This window comes from Triticum urartu, chromosome 2, assembly GCF_003073215.2.
Source record: "Triticum urartu cultivar G1812 chromosome 2, Tu2.1, whole genome shotgun sequence".
Classification (NCBI taxonomy): domain Eukaryota; kingdom Viridiplantae; phylum Streptophyta; class Magnoliopsida; order Poales; family Poaceae; genus Triticum; species Triticum urartu.
The window spans coordinates 529,572,609-529,587,434 of NC_053023.1; positions in this window are offsets into that span (position 1 = coordinate 529,572,609).

Genomic DNA, 14,826 nt, shown 5'->3' on the forward strand with positions numbered 1-14,826 from the left:
AAGACATGATGCTAAATTTTATTGTATGAGATGATCATGTTTTGTAACCGAGTTATCGGCAACTGGCAGGAGCCATATGGTTGTCGCTTTATTGTATGCAATGCAATCGCGCTGTAATGCTTTACTTTATCACTAAGCGGTAGCGATAGTCTTGGAAGCATAAGATTGGCGAGACGACAACGATGCTACGATGGAGATCAAGGTGTCGGGCCGGTGACGATGGTGATCATGACGGTGCTTCGGAGATGGAGATCACAGGAACAAGATGATGATGGCCATATCATATCAATTATATTGATTGCATGTGATGTTTATCTTTTATGCATCTTATCTTGCTTTGATTGATGGTAGCATTATAAGATGATCTCTCACTAAATTATCAAGAAGTGTTCTCCCTGAGTATGCACCGTAGCAAAAGTTCTTCGTGCTGAGACACCACGTGATGATCGGGTGTGATAGGCTCTACGTTCAAATACAACGGGTGCAAAACAGTTGCACACGCGGAATACTCTGGTTATACTTGACGAGCGAAGCATATACAGATATGGCCTCGGAACACAGAGACCGAAAGGTCGAGCGTGAATCATATAGTAGATATGATCAACATAGTGATGTTCACCAATGAGACTACTCCATCTCACGTGATGATCGGACATGGTTTAGTTGATTTGGATCACGTAATCACTTAGAGGATTAGAGGGATGTCTATCTAAGTGGGAGTTCTTAAGTAATATGATTAATTGAACCTAAATTTATCATGAACTTAGTACCTAATAGTATCTTGCTTATGTATGTTTGATTGTAGATAGATGGCCCGTGTTGTTGTTCCGTTGAATTTTAATGTGTTCCTTGAGAAAGCAAAGTTGAAAGATGATGGTAGCAATTACACAGACTGGGTCCGTAACTTGAGGATTATCCTCATTGCTGCATAGAAGAATTACGTCCTGGAAGCACCGCTGGGTGCCAGGCCTGCTGCTGGAGCAACACCAGATGTTATGAACGTCTGGCAGAGCAATGCTGATGACTACTCGATAGTTCAGTGTGCCATGCTTTACGGCTTAGAATCGGGACTTCAACGACGTTTTGAACGTCATGGAGCATATGAGATGTTCCAGGAGTTGAAGTTAATATTTCAAGCAAATGCCCGGATTGAGAGATATGAAGTCTCCAATAAGTTCTATAGCTGCAAGATGGAGGAGAACAGTTCTGTCAGTGAGCATATACTCAAAATGTCTGGGTATAATAATCACTTGATTTAAATGGGAGTTAATCTTCCAGATGATTGTGTCATTGACAGAATTCTCCAATCACTGCCACCAAGCTACAAGAGCTTTGTGATGAACTATAATATGCAAGGAATGAATAAGACTATTCCCGAGCTCTTCGCAATGTTGAAAGCTGCGGAAGTAGAAAGCAAGAAGGAGCATCAAGTGTTGATGGTCAACAAGATCGCTAGTTTCAAGAAAAAGGGCAAAGGGAAGAAGAAGGGGAACTTCAAGAATAACAGCAAGCAAGTTGCTGCTCAGGAGAAGAAACCCAAGTCTGGACCTAAGCCTGAAACTGAGTGCTTCTACTGCAAGCAGACTGGTCACTGGAAGCGGAACTGCCCCAAGTATTTGGCGGATAAGAAGGATGGCAAGGTGAACAAAGGTATATGTGATATACATGTTATTGATGTGTACCTTACTAGTGCTCGCAGTAGCACCTGGGTCTTTGATACTGGTTCTGTTGCTAATATTTGCAACTCGAAATAGGGACTACGGATTAAGCGAAGATTGGCTAAGGATGAGGTGATGATGCGCGTGGGAAATGGTTCCAAAGTCGATGTGATCGCAGTCGGCACGCTACCTCTACATCTACCTTCGGGATTAATATTAGACCTAAATAATTGTTATTTGGTGCCAGCGTTGAGCATGAACATTATATTTGAATCTTGTTTGATGCGAGACGGTTATTCATTTAAATCAGAGAATAATGGTTGTTCTATTTATATGAGTAATATCTTTTATGGTCATGCACCCTTGAAGAGTGGTCTATTCTTATTGAATCTCGATAGTAGTGACACACATATTCATAATGTTGAAGCCAAAAGACGCAGAGTTGATAATGATGGTGCAACTTATTTGTGGCACTGCCGTTTAGGTCATATCGGTGTAAAGCGCATGAAGAAACTCCATACTGATGGACTTTTGGAATCACTTGATTATGAATCACTTGGTACTTGCGAACCGTGCCTCATGGGCAAGATGACTAAAACGCCATTCTCCAGTACTATGGAGAGAGCAACAGATTTGTTGGAAATCATACATACAGATGTATGTGGTCTGATGAATATTGAGGCTCGTGGCGGATATCGTTATTTTCTCACCTTCACAGATGACTTAAGCAGATATGGGTATATCTACTTAATGAAACATAAGTCTGAAACATTTGAAAAGTTCAAAGAATTTCAGAGTGAAGTTGAAAATCATCGTAACAAGAAAATAAAGTTTCTACGATCTGATCGTGGAGGAGAATATTTGAGTTACGAGTTTGGTGTACATTTGAAACAATGCGGAATAGTTTCGCAACTCACACCACCCAGAACACCACAGTGTAATGGTGTGTCCGAATGTCGTAATCGTACTTTACTAGATATGGTGCGATCCATGATGTCTCTTACTGATTTACCGCTATTGTTTTCGGGTTATGCTTTAGAGACGGCCGCATTCACGTTAAATAGGGCACCATCAAAATCCGTTGAGACGACGCCTTATGAACTATGGTTTGGCAAGAAACCAAAGTTGTCGTTTCTTAAAGTTTGGGGCTGCGATGCTTATGTGAAAAAGCTTCAACCTGATAAGCTCGAACCCAAATCGGAGAAATGTGTCTTCATAGGATACCCAAAGGAGAATGTTGGGTACACCTTCTATCACAGATCCGAAGGCAAGATATTCTTTGCTAAGAATGGATCCTTTCTAGAGAAGGAGTTTCTCTCGAAAGAAGTGAGTGGGAGGAAAGTTGAACTTGATGAGGTAACTGTACCTGCTCCCTTATTGGAAAGTAGTACATCACAGAAACCTGTTTCTGCGACACCTACACCAATTAGTGAGGAAGCTAATGATAATGATCATGAAACTTCAGAACAAGATACTACTAAACCTCGTAGATCAACCAGAGTAAGATCCGCGCCAGAGTGGTACGGTAATCCTGTTCTGGAAATCATGCTACTAGATCATGATGAACCTACGAACTATGAAGAAGCGATGGTGAGCCCAGATTCCGCAAAATGGCTTGAAGCCATGAAATCTGAGATGGGATCCATGTATGAGAACAAAGTATGGACTTTGGTTGACTTGCCCGATGATCGGCAAGCAATTGAGAATAAATGGATCTTCAAGAAGAAGACTGACGCTGATGGTAATATTACTGTCTACAAAGCTCGACTTGTCGCAAAAGGTTTTCGACAGGTTCAAGGGGTTGACTACGATGAGACCTTCTCACCCGTAGCGATGCTTAAGTCTGTCTGAATCATGTTAGCAATTGCCGCATTTTATGATTATGAAATTTGGCAGATGGATGTCAAAACTGCATTCCTGAATGGATTTCTGGAAGAAGAGTTGTATATGATGCAACCGGAAGGTTTTGTCGATCCAAAGGGAGCTAACAAAGTGTGCAAGCTCCAGCGATCCATTTATGGACTAGTGCAAGCCTCTCGGAGTTGGAATAAACGCTTTGATAGTGTGATCAAAGCATTTGGTTTTATACAGACTTTCGGAGAAGCCTGTATTTACAAGAAAGTGAGTGGGAGCTCTGTAGCATTTCTGATATTATATGTGGATGACATATTACTGATTGGAATGATATAGAATTTCTAGATAGTATAAAGGGATACTTGAATAAGAGTTTTTCAATGAAAGACCTTGGTGAAGCTGCTTAGATATTAGGCATAAAGATCTATAGAGATAGATCAAGACGCTTAATTGGACTTTCACAAAGCACATACCTTGACAAGATTTTGAAGAAGTTCAAAATGGATCAAGCAAAGAAAGGGGTCTTGCCTGTGTTACAAGGTGTGAAGTTGAGTCAGACTCAATGCCTGACCACTGCAGAAGATAGAGAGAAAATGAAAGATGTTCCCTATGCTTCAGCCACAGGCTCTATCATGTATGCAATGTTGTGTACCAGACCTGATGTGTGCCTTGCTATAAGTTTAGCAGGGAGGTACCAAAGTAATCCAGGAGTGGATCACTGGACAGTGGTCAAGAACATCCTGAAATACCTGAAAAGGACTAAGGATATGTTTCTCGTATATGGAGGTGACAAAGAGCTCATCGTAAACGGTTACGTTGATGCAAGCTTTGACACTGATCCGGATGATTCTAAATCGCAAACCGGATATGTGTTTACATTAAACAGTGGAGCTGTCAGTTGGTGCAGTTCTAAACAAAGCATCGTGGCGGGATCTACATGTGAAGCGGAGTACATAGCTGCTTCGGAAGCAGCAAATGAAGGAGTCTGGATGAAGGATTTCATATCCGATCTAGGTGTCATACCTAGTGCATCGGGTCCAATGAAAATCTTTTGTGACAATACTGGTGCAATTGCCTTGGCAAAGGAATCCAGATTTCACAAGAGGACCAAACAGATCAAGAGACGCTTCAATTCCATCCGGGATCTAGTCCAGGTGGGAGACATAGAGATTTGCAAGATACATACGGAGCTGAATGTAGCAGACCCGTTGACTAAGCCTCTTCCACGAGCAAAACATGATCAGCACCAAAGCTGCATGGGTGTTAGAATCATTACTGTGTAATCTAGATTATTGACTCTAGTGCAAGTGGGAGACTGAAGGAAATATGCCCTAGAGGCAATAATAAATTTATTATTTATTTCCTTATATCATGATAAAAGTTTATTATTCATGCTAGAATTGTATTAACCGGAAACATAATACATGTGTGAATACATAGACAAACTAAGTGTCACTAGTATGCCTCTACTTGACTAGCACGTTAATCAAAGATGGTTATGTTTCCTAACCATGGACAAAGAGTTGTCATTTGATTAAACCGGATCACATCATTAGTTGAATGATCTGATTGACATGACCCATTCCATTAGCTTAGCACCCGATCATTTAGTATGTTGCTATTGCTTTTCTTCATGACTTATACATGTTCCTATGACTATGAGATTATGTAACTCCCGTGTGCCGGAGGAACACTTTGTGTGCTACCAAACGTCACAACGTAACTGGGTGATTATAAAGGTGCTCTACAGGTGTCTCCAAAGGTACATGTTGGGTTGACGTATTTCGAGATTAGGATTTGTCACTCCGATCGTCGGAGAGGTATCTCTGGGCCCTCTCGGTAATGCAGATCACTTAAGCCTTGCAAGAAATGTAACTAATGAGTTAGTTGCAAGATGATGTATTACGGAACGAGTAAAGAGACTTGCCGGTAACGAGATTGAACTAGGTATTGGATACCGACGATCGAATCTCGGGCAAGTAACATACCGATGACAAAGGGAACAACGTATGTTGTTATGCGGTCTGACCGATAAAAGATCTTCATAGAATATGTAGGACCAATATGGCATCCAGGTCGCTATTGATTATTGACCGGAGACATGTCTCGGTCATGTCTACATTGTTCTCGAACCCATAGGGTCCGCACGCTTAAGGTTTCGATGACAGTTATATTATGAGTTTATACGTTTTGATGTACCGAAGGTTGTTCGGAGTCGGATGTCATCACGGACATGACGAGGAGTCTCGAAATGGTCGAGACATAAAGATTGATATATTGGAAGCATATGTTTAATATCGGAAGTGTTCCGGGTGAAATCGGGATTTTACCGGAGTACCGGGAGGTTACCGGAACCCCCGGGAGATATATGGGCCTTAGTGGGCCTTAGTGGAAGAGAGGAGAGGTAGCCAGAGATGGGCCGCGCGCCCTCCCCCCCTTGGTCCGAATAGGACAAGGAGAGGGGGCCGGCCCTCCTTCCTCTTCTCTCTCCTCCGCGAATCCTATTCCAACTAGGAAAGGGGGGGAAGTCCTACTCCTGGAGGGAGTAGGACTCCTCCTGGCGCGCCTCTCCTGGCCGGACGCACCCCCCTTTGAGCCTTTATATACGGAGGTAGGGGCAACCCCTAGAGACACAAGTTGATCCACGTGATCATATTCTTAGCCGTGTGCGGTGCCCCCTTCCACCATAGTCCTCGATAATATTGTAGCAGTGCTTAGGCGAAGCCCTGCGACATTAGTACATCAAGATTGTCACCACGCCGTCGTGCTGACGGAACTCTTCCCCGACACTTTGCTGGACCGGAGTCCGGGGATCGTCATCAAGCTGAACGTGTGCTAGAACTCGGAGGTGACGTAGTTTCGGTGCTTGATCGGTCGGGCCGTGAAGACGTACGACTACATCAACCAAGTTACTGCTTCCGTTGTCGATCTACAAGGGTACGTAGATCACACTCTCCCCCTCGTTGCTATGCATCACCATGATCTTGCATGTGCGTAGGATTTTTTTTGAAATTACTACATTCCCCAACAGGGGGGCCCTACCCTCGTGACCACCTCGTGGCTTTCTTGACGGAGGGTCCAAGTCTCTTGGATCTTATCTGATGAGAAAATCACGTTTCCGAAGGTTTCATTCTGTTTGGACTCCGTTTGATATTCCTTTTCTTCGAAACCCTAAAACAGGCAAAAAACAGCAATTCTGGGATGGGCCTCCGGTTAATAGGTTAGTCCCAAAAATAATACAAAAGTGGAAAATAAAGCCCAATAATGTCTAAAAAAGTAGATAATATAGCATGGAGCAATCAAAAATTATAGATACGTTGGAGACGTATCATAGGGCTGCAGCTGTGTTGCTGCGAGCATGTGGAATTGAATCAGTGAGGTACCACAAGAGGAAAAAAAATACTTTGCCCTTCCTATTTCTTCTTAGGACCCCGTTAGCAGCAGAGCAGTTTGAATGATTGATTTTGTTGCCACTAGACAGTAAAAATTGTAGCGACCAGACCTCAAACGGTCCAATCTCTGTGCTCAGGTGTCATCCCTGGATCAGTAATGCTGACACCACACAGTACTTGAAGGATTTATAACAGAGTAGCAATCACACACTTATTACATCGAGTGTCTCAATAGAGATCTTATTACAATAAATATGGCTTAAGGCCATCTAATAATGATAACAGCGGAAGGCTTGGAAGATAAGTGAGTCCATCAACTCCAACGGCATCACTGAGTATAGAACCACGACCTAAAACTCCTTAATCATCGTCTGAAAAGTCTGCAACATTAACGTTGCAGCCCGAAAACAGGTCAGCACATGGAATATGCTAGCAATGTAACACATAGAGAGTAATGGAATGAAACAGCTATACTATATGCATATTTGGCTGGTGGAAAGCTCTATGGTTACAGTTTGCGTAAAGCCAATTTTTCCCTACTACAAAGGAATAAATTTATTTAACTATTATGGTGGTTGTTAAACATTGAGAATGGTTGATAGCATCCTCAATCCCAATTAAGTAACATCATTAAACAAACCCGTCAAATTAAATTTTATAGTAACATGTTGAGATTCACATGATAATCCAGGTACTAGATACTCAAAACGTCCATAACCGGGGACACGGCTAATCATGATTAGTTTATACACTCTGCAGAGGTTTGCGCACTTTTCCCCACAAGACTCGATCGCCTCCGTTTGGTTTCTCGCACTTCATGGTGTTTGCGAAACGGATGACCGAGACATAGTCTTTCAGAAGCGCTAGCACCTTACGATGGGTAGACCGTACCACCTACATCCCCTACATCTGCTAGTCTATCAGTGTAAGAGTTCGCACGACTTAGTCAACTATGCTAGAGCCCATAATAGCTTGTGGCTGCACACGGAAGTTTCTAGCATGAAAAATCTCATGATCTCTTGGAGCCTGGGTGGCGGTCCAAAAGAAAACAGGCAATCCTGGAATACCCAGGTACCTCAATCCACCCAGATGTGTATTTAAGTTGCTACCTTAGATAAACCATTGATTTAAAAATCTCACATCTGTCATGGATATCACTCACCCAATCCACGTCTACTAGCATAGCATAGCAATAATAAGCAAACGTAGAAGTAACTCCCAAAGGTTTGATAATAAACAGGTAATAGGTACTACCTCAATTACTTCCCAAACCCACAATTTAGTTAGATCCTAATCATGCAATGTGTAAGGATTGATCTAATGCAATAAAACTGGGTAGTAGAAGGTATGATCAAAGTGTTACTTGCCTTGCTGATGATCCGGGAAACCTAGTGATTCGAAGTAACAAGCGGCGCACTCCGAGTACTCTATCGCAAACAAACAAGCATACAATAAGTACTCAACTAATGCACAGGTAAAACTCAAATAATATATCTAACCATAAAGTTTATCTTAAGAACTCCGGTTGGCAAAAATAATCAAATCGAACGAAGCAACGAAAGACAAATGGCAAAAGAAACAGGCTTCGTTTACTACTCTGGATCTAAGGCAATTTTTACAGAAGCTAAAACTTGTTTAAGTTGGTTAAACGGGAAGATGGTTTCGAGACGAAACTCCAGGCACTTGAATCGCCTGATTCCGATAAACGAGCGAAAAGTTATACTAGAACGAAAATCGGATCAGAAATCGCGATCAGAAAATCACGGATTTAATCCGAGAAAAAGAAAAACGACGAACAGTTTATCGAACGAACGTTCGTTAACTGGATCTAAACGACGAACACGTTCGTTAAAACGAACGAACGAGCGAACGCTCGCTAAATAGAATAAACCGAAAAAAACGTTCTAATAAAAAAACGGATCTAAAAAAATAAACCACGACTTTAAAAAAAACGGGCGGTTTTCTAACCGCCGGCGACGGCGGCTACCTCGGGCGACGTGTCCGGTGAGTGGGCGGGGCGGCGGCGGCAAGGCGGCGGCGCGGCGCGGGCGGCGGCGGGGCAGCGGCGCGGGTGGCGGCGGCGCGGTTCGGCGCTAGGGTTTCGGCCTGGGTGGGCTGGCTCGGGCCCCGGGCGGCGGCTTATAAGGGCTGCCCCGGGCGGAGTCCCGCTCGGGTACGGCCCGGAGTCGGTTCGCGTTTTTTTTATAATAACGCGCAGAAAAACAAATAAAAGAAATACTAAACGGACTCCAAAAATTCCGAAATAAATTTTTCCCGGCTTTTAAAATCAAGCCGCACAGGGTGAACATTTATTTGGGGTCTAAATGCAATTTTGGAAAACGCGCATTTTTCCTTAATTCAAATAAAATAGCAAATAAAACCAAATAAAATCTTATTTGATTTTTTTATTAAATCCTCAATATTTCTTTATTTTGGGAAAGTCATTTTATTCCCTCTCTCACATTTTTGTAATAGAAATTATTGAGGATAAAATAAATAAAATCAAATGATCCTATTTTCAAAATTTGAGACAACTCAAATATGAAAATAACAAAATCCACAACTCTCTCCGAGGGTTCTTAAGTTGCGAAAAATTTCTAGGATCAACCAAAATGCAATAAATATGCTATGCAATGATGATCTAGTGTATAACATTCCAAATTGAAAATTTGGGATGTTACAAAAAAAATACTGTTTTGATTACATGAGTCGCTTTATGCTGTTGCCCTGAAGTCGGTATAAAACTGGCTAAAAGCTTGCTGGTCGCCATGAGTAAAATTGTAAAGCTTATTGTGTCCATAGGGAAGGGTGCACCGCCAGAAAATGTGTGTCGTGTTAATGGATGCGAGGGGTACTAATTCTGTGTGGGCACGCGGTAGTGCTGAGATTCATCTTTTAGATGTTAACTGGCATGTCTGACATATTTTGTAATTTGATTGCAGTGTTTGGATTGGAGGGAACATCCTTGCATATCTTGAGTCGTTCCAGCAAGTTGCTAGATGGGTGTAGAGTCGTATACTGTAGAACTGCCATGTGGTGTACGTGGGGGAGAACTTCACCAGCTAGTCCTTCGATGTGTGGCCTACTTCAAACGGTGGGTGCCCTTCGGTCTCAATTGCGGTTCTTGACAGTGTGTTTGTTTTAGTTGTGAATCTCCAGTGCCTAGTATGTCAAGAAACCTCAAAGTGAATCTGCTTTTATTCAACCCATGGCGTCATCTGCGTCCGCCTCATGCCATGCAGTAGCAGAGATAAGCCTCCATATGATGATCACGGGGCAAGAAATGTAATGGTGTGCAAGCAGCAGCTCTGGTGAGTGCGGTACAAGCAAGCGTATATCAAGTTCATTTTCCCCCCTGCAGGGTGAGGGTTGAGTAGTCGTAACAGCACATCATAAGCATGTAATCTGCGTATAGTTGTGTACCAAAAATGTAGCTGCCTGTGTGACAGCTGCATCAACCCTGGTGTTGCTTTGCATTTGGTGGATGAACTGTGCTATTATTGGATCCGACTTAGGACTTGTTTTTTGTATATTTGCATGCTATCCGAAAAAAATCCATGAAATGCAGAAGGGTGAGGTTAAGTGTTGCGTGTAAATCTCTGTATCAGGAGTACTCCCTCCGTAAACTAATATAAGAGCGTTTAGATCACTACTTTAATAATCTAAACACTCTTACATCAGTTTACAGAAGGAGTACATATTAAGTGATGTTCATTGCATGATAATAATAAACAATTGCGAAAAATGACAATAATGTTTTATTGAACCATGCAGAAAGTTAAAAACAGAGCCCCCTCGATGATTCAGGTGTGTAGAACCGCTCACCAGCGTTCTGTCCACGGCTTACTAGAAACTAGAAGTGGCCGTTCCAAAAATTCAATTTTGTGAAAATTGACATCACAAATTTAAATACATACTCTAGGCATGACTATATATTTACAAACTTTATACTACCATCTTTTTTAGGGTACTTTATACTACCATCTTTTGCACAACCTTTACTTGTAGTAAAAAGTTTTGCCGAAATATTGCGTGATAGGGCTGGCTAAATGAGTAGTCAGTTTTTTTTTAAAAGGAGTGGTCACGTGTGTGCCTCATCCACAGCTGCCGGCATGCACACGTCGGCGACCGGCTTGCGTGCAATGCGTTCCATTGGAACAGATTGGTCCAGGACATGCATGCCGCCTCTGGGAAACGGCCGTCCGCTATTCATGTGGGCCCCCGGCTGACTCCTATACGGCCCAAAATATTGGATTTTCAAACAAACTATACATGGACAATACCTGACGCAGCCCATATCCCGCTGAGAACAAGCGCCTAGCGATTCTGGGACCAGGCGAGCTCGTCCGCTCCTGCCAATTTCCGCTAGTTAACTTTGGTATTCATGGTAGCTAACTTTGAAAGAATTTTTTATGATAGACAGTCATCCTACACAGACAAACAGTAAGTTGCATCCCTATAACATTAAAGTTGTTTTCGTTTCACCCAAAGTTGCTCACAAAAAAGTTAGTCAAAATATACTCATATAGGATCTAGTTTTGTAGAGAGCGGGGAACATAACCGTGAAAATAAATCTTAATTTCGATAATCGGTCCAAAAGTTGTAGCTTTTTAAAATTTTGAAAATGTAAATTAAATGCAATTTACATGTGATCTTGCTGGAAAATCCCATGATGGGCGGACGCACTGAGACAAGATGGACCAGGTGCTTTTCATATGCGTTAATTTTTTTCTATGGGTTGTGTATTACGGGTCACATGCGGGAGAGAGAGGCGGAAGACAAGAGCATGTAATTTCTGTCGTGCGTGTGCACCAGCCACGACAAAATCGTGCAGCCGCATGATCTAGAATTTAGGAATTAATAATGCTTGTTTATTTCCGAACATGGTATTCATCCCACCAAAATACTATATTTAGCCCATCCTATCTTCAATCATTTTAACTAGTCCAACACTATTCAAAACCTACCCGTGTGACCGATTTTATGCATACAGCTCTATCCTACAATTATCTAGCAGGTGCTACGTTGGTGGCCGCATGGCTGGCTGCAGCTCTGCCCACGGGATTTGATCTGTGGCGAGGCCGGCCGGGGCCGTCTCGTCTACAACTTTTTTGTGAACTTTTGATCTGTGTTTATCATTTTTTTAAATGAACTTTTTTTAAAATGATGAACATTTTTTCAAAATTTGTGAACTTTTTTTAATAATGATGAACATTTTTTTCAAAATTTGTTCGGCGCTTTTGGTGGCACTTATTGCGACTGGCGCTTGCAACGCAGGCATAGCGGGCCGGTCCAGGAGAAAAAGGTGTTCCATTCATACTATGAGGAAAATACTCTATTTGACCCTTCTCTTAATACAACATTACCATGTGGGAGTAATATATACCAAATTTGGTATGAATATTATTTTATGATATAAATAAAAACAGAATTAAACAAATAAAAAAAGTGAACATGAAGAAAGTTCATAAATTTGAAAAGATTCGTACAAAGTGCAAAAAGTTCGTCAATTTGAGAGAAGTTCACGAATTAAAAAAAACACAAATTTTTTAAAAAAATGCTCATCATTTTTTTAAAGTTCATCAATTTTGAAAAAAATAAAATAAATGGAAAAAAGTTCATCAATTTCGGAAAAAATTCTTCGAATTTTGAAAAGAAGTCCATCGTTTTAGAAAAAATATCATCAATTTTGAAAAAAAGTTCACCACTTTTGAAAAAAAATTACAAATTTTGCAAAAAAGTTCATCGTTTCTGAAAAAAATTGGTTTTGAAAATAGCTCGTTCCATTTGAAGAAAAATGTTCATCTATCTTGAAAGTGGATTTCCAAAAATGTGCATAATTTTGGAAAAAAAAATCATCGAATTTCCAAAACAATCATCAAATTTTTAAAAATGTTCATCCAATTCAAGGAAAAGTTCACGTATTTGGAAACAATTCATCAAACCAGGAAGAGAAAAAACAGAAAACACAAAAACAAAAAAGTAAAAAGTAAAAAGTAAAAAGTAAAATAGAAAAAAGAGAAAGAAGGAATAAAGGAAGGAAGGACTTGATGGTTACCACATCGAGCTGTGTGGTGCGCTGGTTACACCTAGTACATGGATGAGAGGGGCCGTAGGTTTGACTCTCAACCAGGACAAGTTTTTTTGTCTATTAATATAGGAAAAGAAAACGCCATATGAGCCAGCCCAGCGCAGGGCACTGCAGGCGCCCGTTTGCAAAATACACATTAAAGGGTGCCTACGGGGCCTCCTAATTGACGCGTTTTGTGTCAAATACAGAAAAAGAAAACACCATATGGGCAAGCCCAGTGCAGGGCGCTGCAGGCGTCCATTTGCAGAACACACATTAACGGGTGCCTGCGGGGCCTCCTATTTGACGCGTTTTGCATCCAACAGTGACCCGACACACAAGGCGACCGTGACTGGGCCGGCCCAATAGAGGTTGTCAAACTGTAGGTCTAAAAAATACACATCAACGGATGCCTGCGGGACCTCCAATCTGACGCATTTTGCGTCAAACAGTGAGTGACGCATAGGACGACCGCGACTGGGCCGACCCAATAGAGGCTGCCTAACTGTAGGTCTAAAATACGCAAAAAGAATGCACTCACTGTTTGCAAAATACACATTAAAGGGTGCCTGCGGGGCCTCCTAATTGACGCGTTTTGTGTCAAATACAGAAAAAGAAAACACCATATGGGCAAGCCCAGTGCAGGGCGCTGCAGGCGTCCATTTGCAGAACACACATTAACGGGTGCCTGCGGGGCCTCCTATTTGACGCGTTTTGCATCCAACAGTGACCCGACACACAAGGCGACCGTGACTGGGCCGGCCCAATAGAGGTTGTCAAACTGTAGGTCTAAAAAATACACATCAACGGATGACTGCGGGACCTCCAATCTGACGCATTTTGCGTCAAACAGTGAGTGACGCATAGGACGACCGCGACTGGGCCGACCCAATAGAGGCTGCCTAACTGTAGGTCTAAAAAATACACATCAACGGATGACTGCGGGACCTCCAATCTGACGCATTTTGCGTCAAACAGTGAGTGACGCATAGGACGACCGCGACTGGGCCGACCCAATAGAGGCTGCCTAACTGTAGGTCTAAAAAATACACATCAACGGATGACTGCGGGACCTCCAATCTGACGCATTTTGCGTCAAACAGTGAGTGACGCATAGGACGACCGCGACTGGGCCGACCCAATAGAGGCTGCCTAACTGTAGGTCTAAAATACGCAAAAAGAATGCACTCACTGTGGTTCGATCTTTCGATCTCATGAACTTGTGTCAGCGTTGCTAGCCAACCAAGCTAATTACGGACCTTCACAATTTACTAGCGCGAGTTCTCTACAATTGAAGACAACGGCAAATCCGAAACTTCTTAAATTTCGGACATGGATATGTTTGAAAAAGGAAACTTTTTAGAAACGTGAACATTTTCAAATCTGTGAAGCATATTTAAAAAACTCAATTTTTTGGCAAAATGGGAATTTTATTGATTCTGTGAACAAGGTTTGAAATTTTGAATAGGTTTTGAAAAAAATAACGCTTTTTCAAACTCATAAACAAAATTTGAAGATGTGAACAATTTTTTGAATTTTCGAACAAATTTTGAAAATATGAACACCTTTTTGTATTGAAAAAAAAGATTGCAAACGAGAACATTTTTCAAAATTATGAACAATTTTGTAGAAAACACAAACCTTTTTTGAGAAACAGGAAAAAAATTGAAAAATAAGAACAATTCTCGAAATTATGAAACATTATTTCAAAACTTACATTTTTCTAAATCCCACGAATATTTTTCGAATTTGCAAACAAAATTTGAAAACATAATCATTTTTGAATTCATGAACAAATTTGGAAAGCTAGAACATTATTTGAAATTCCCAACATTTTTAAATTTGTGAACAA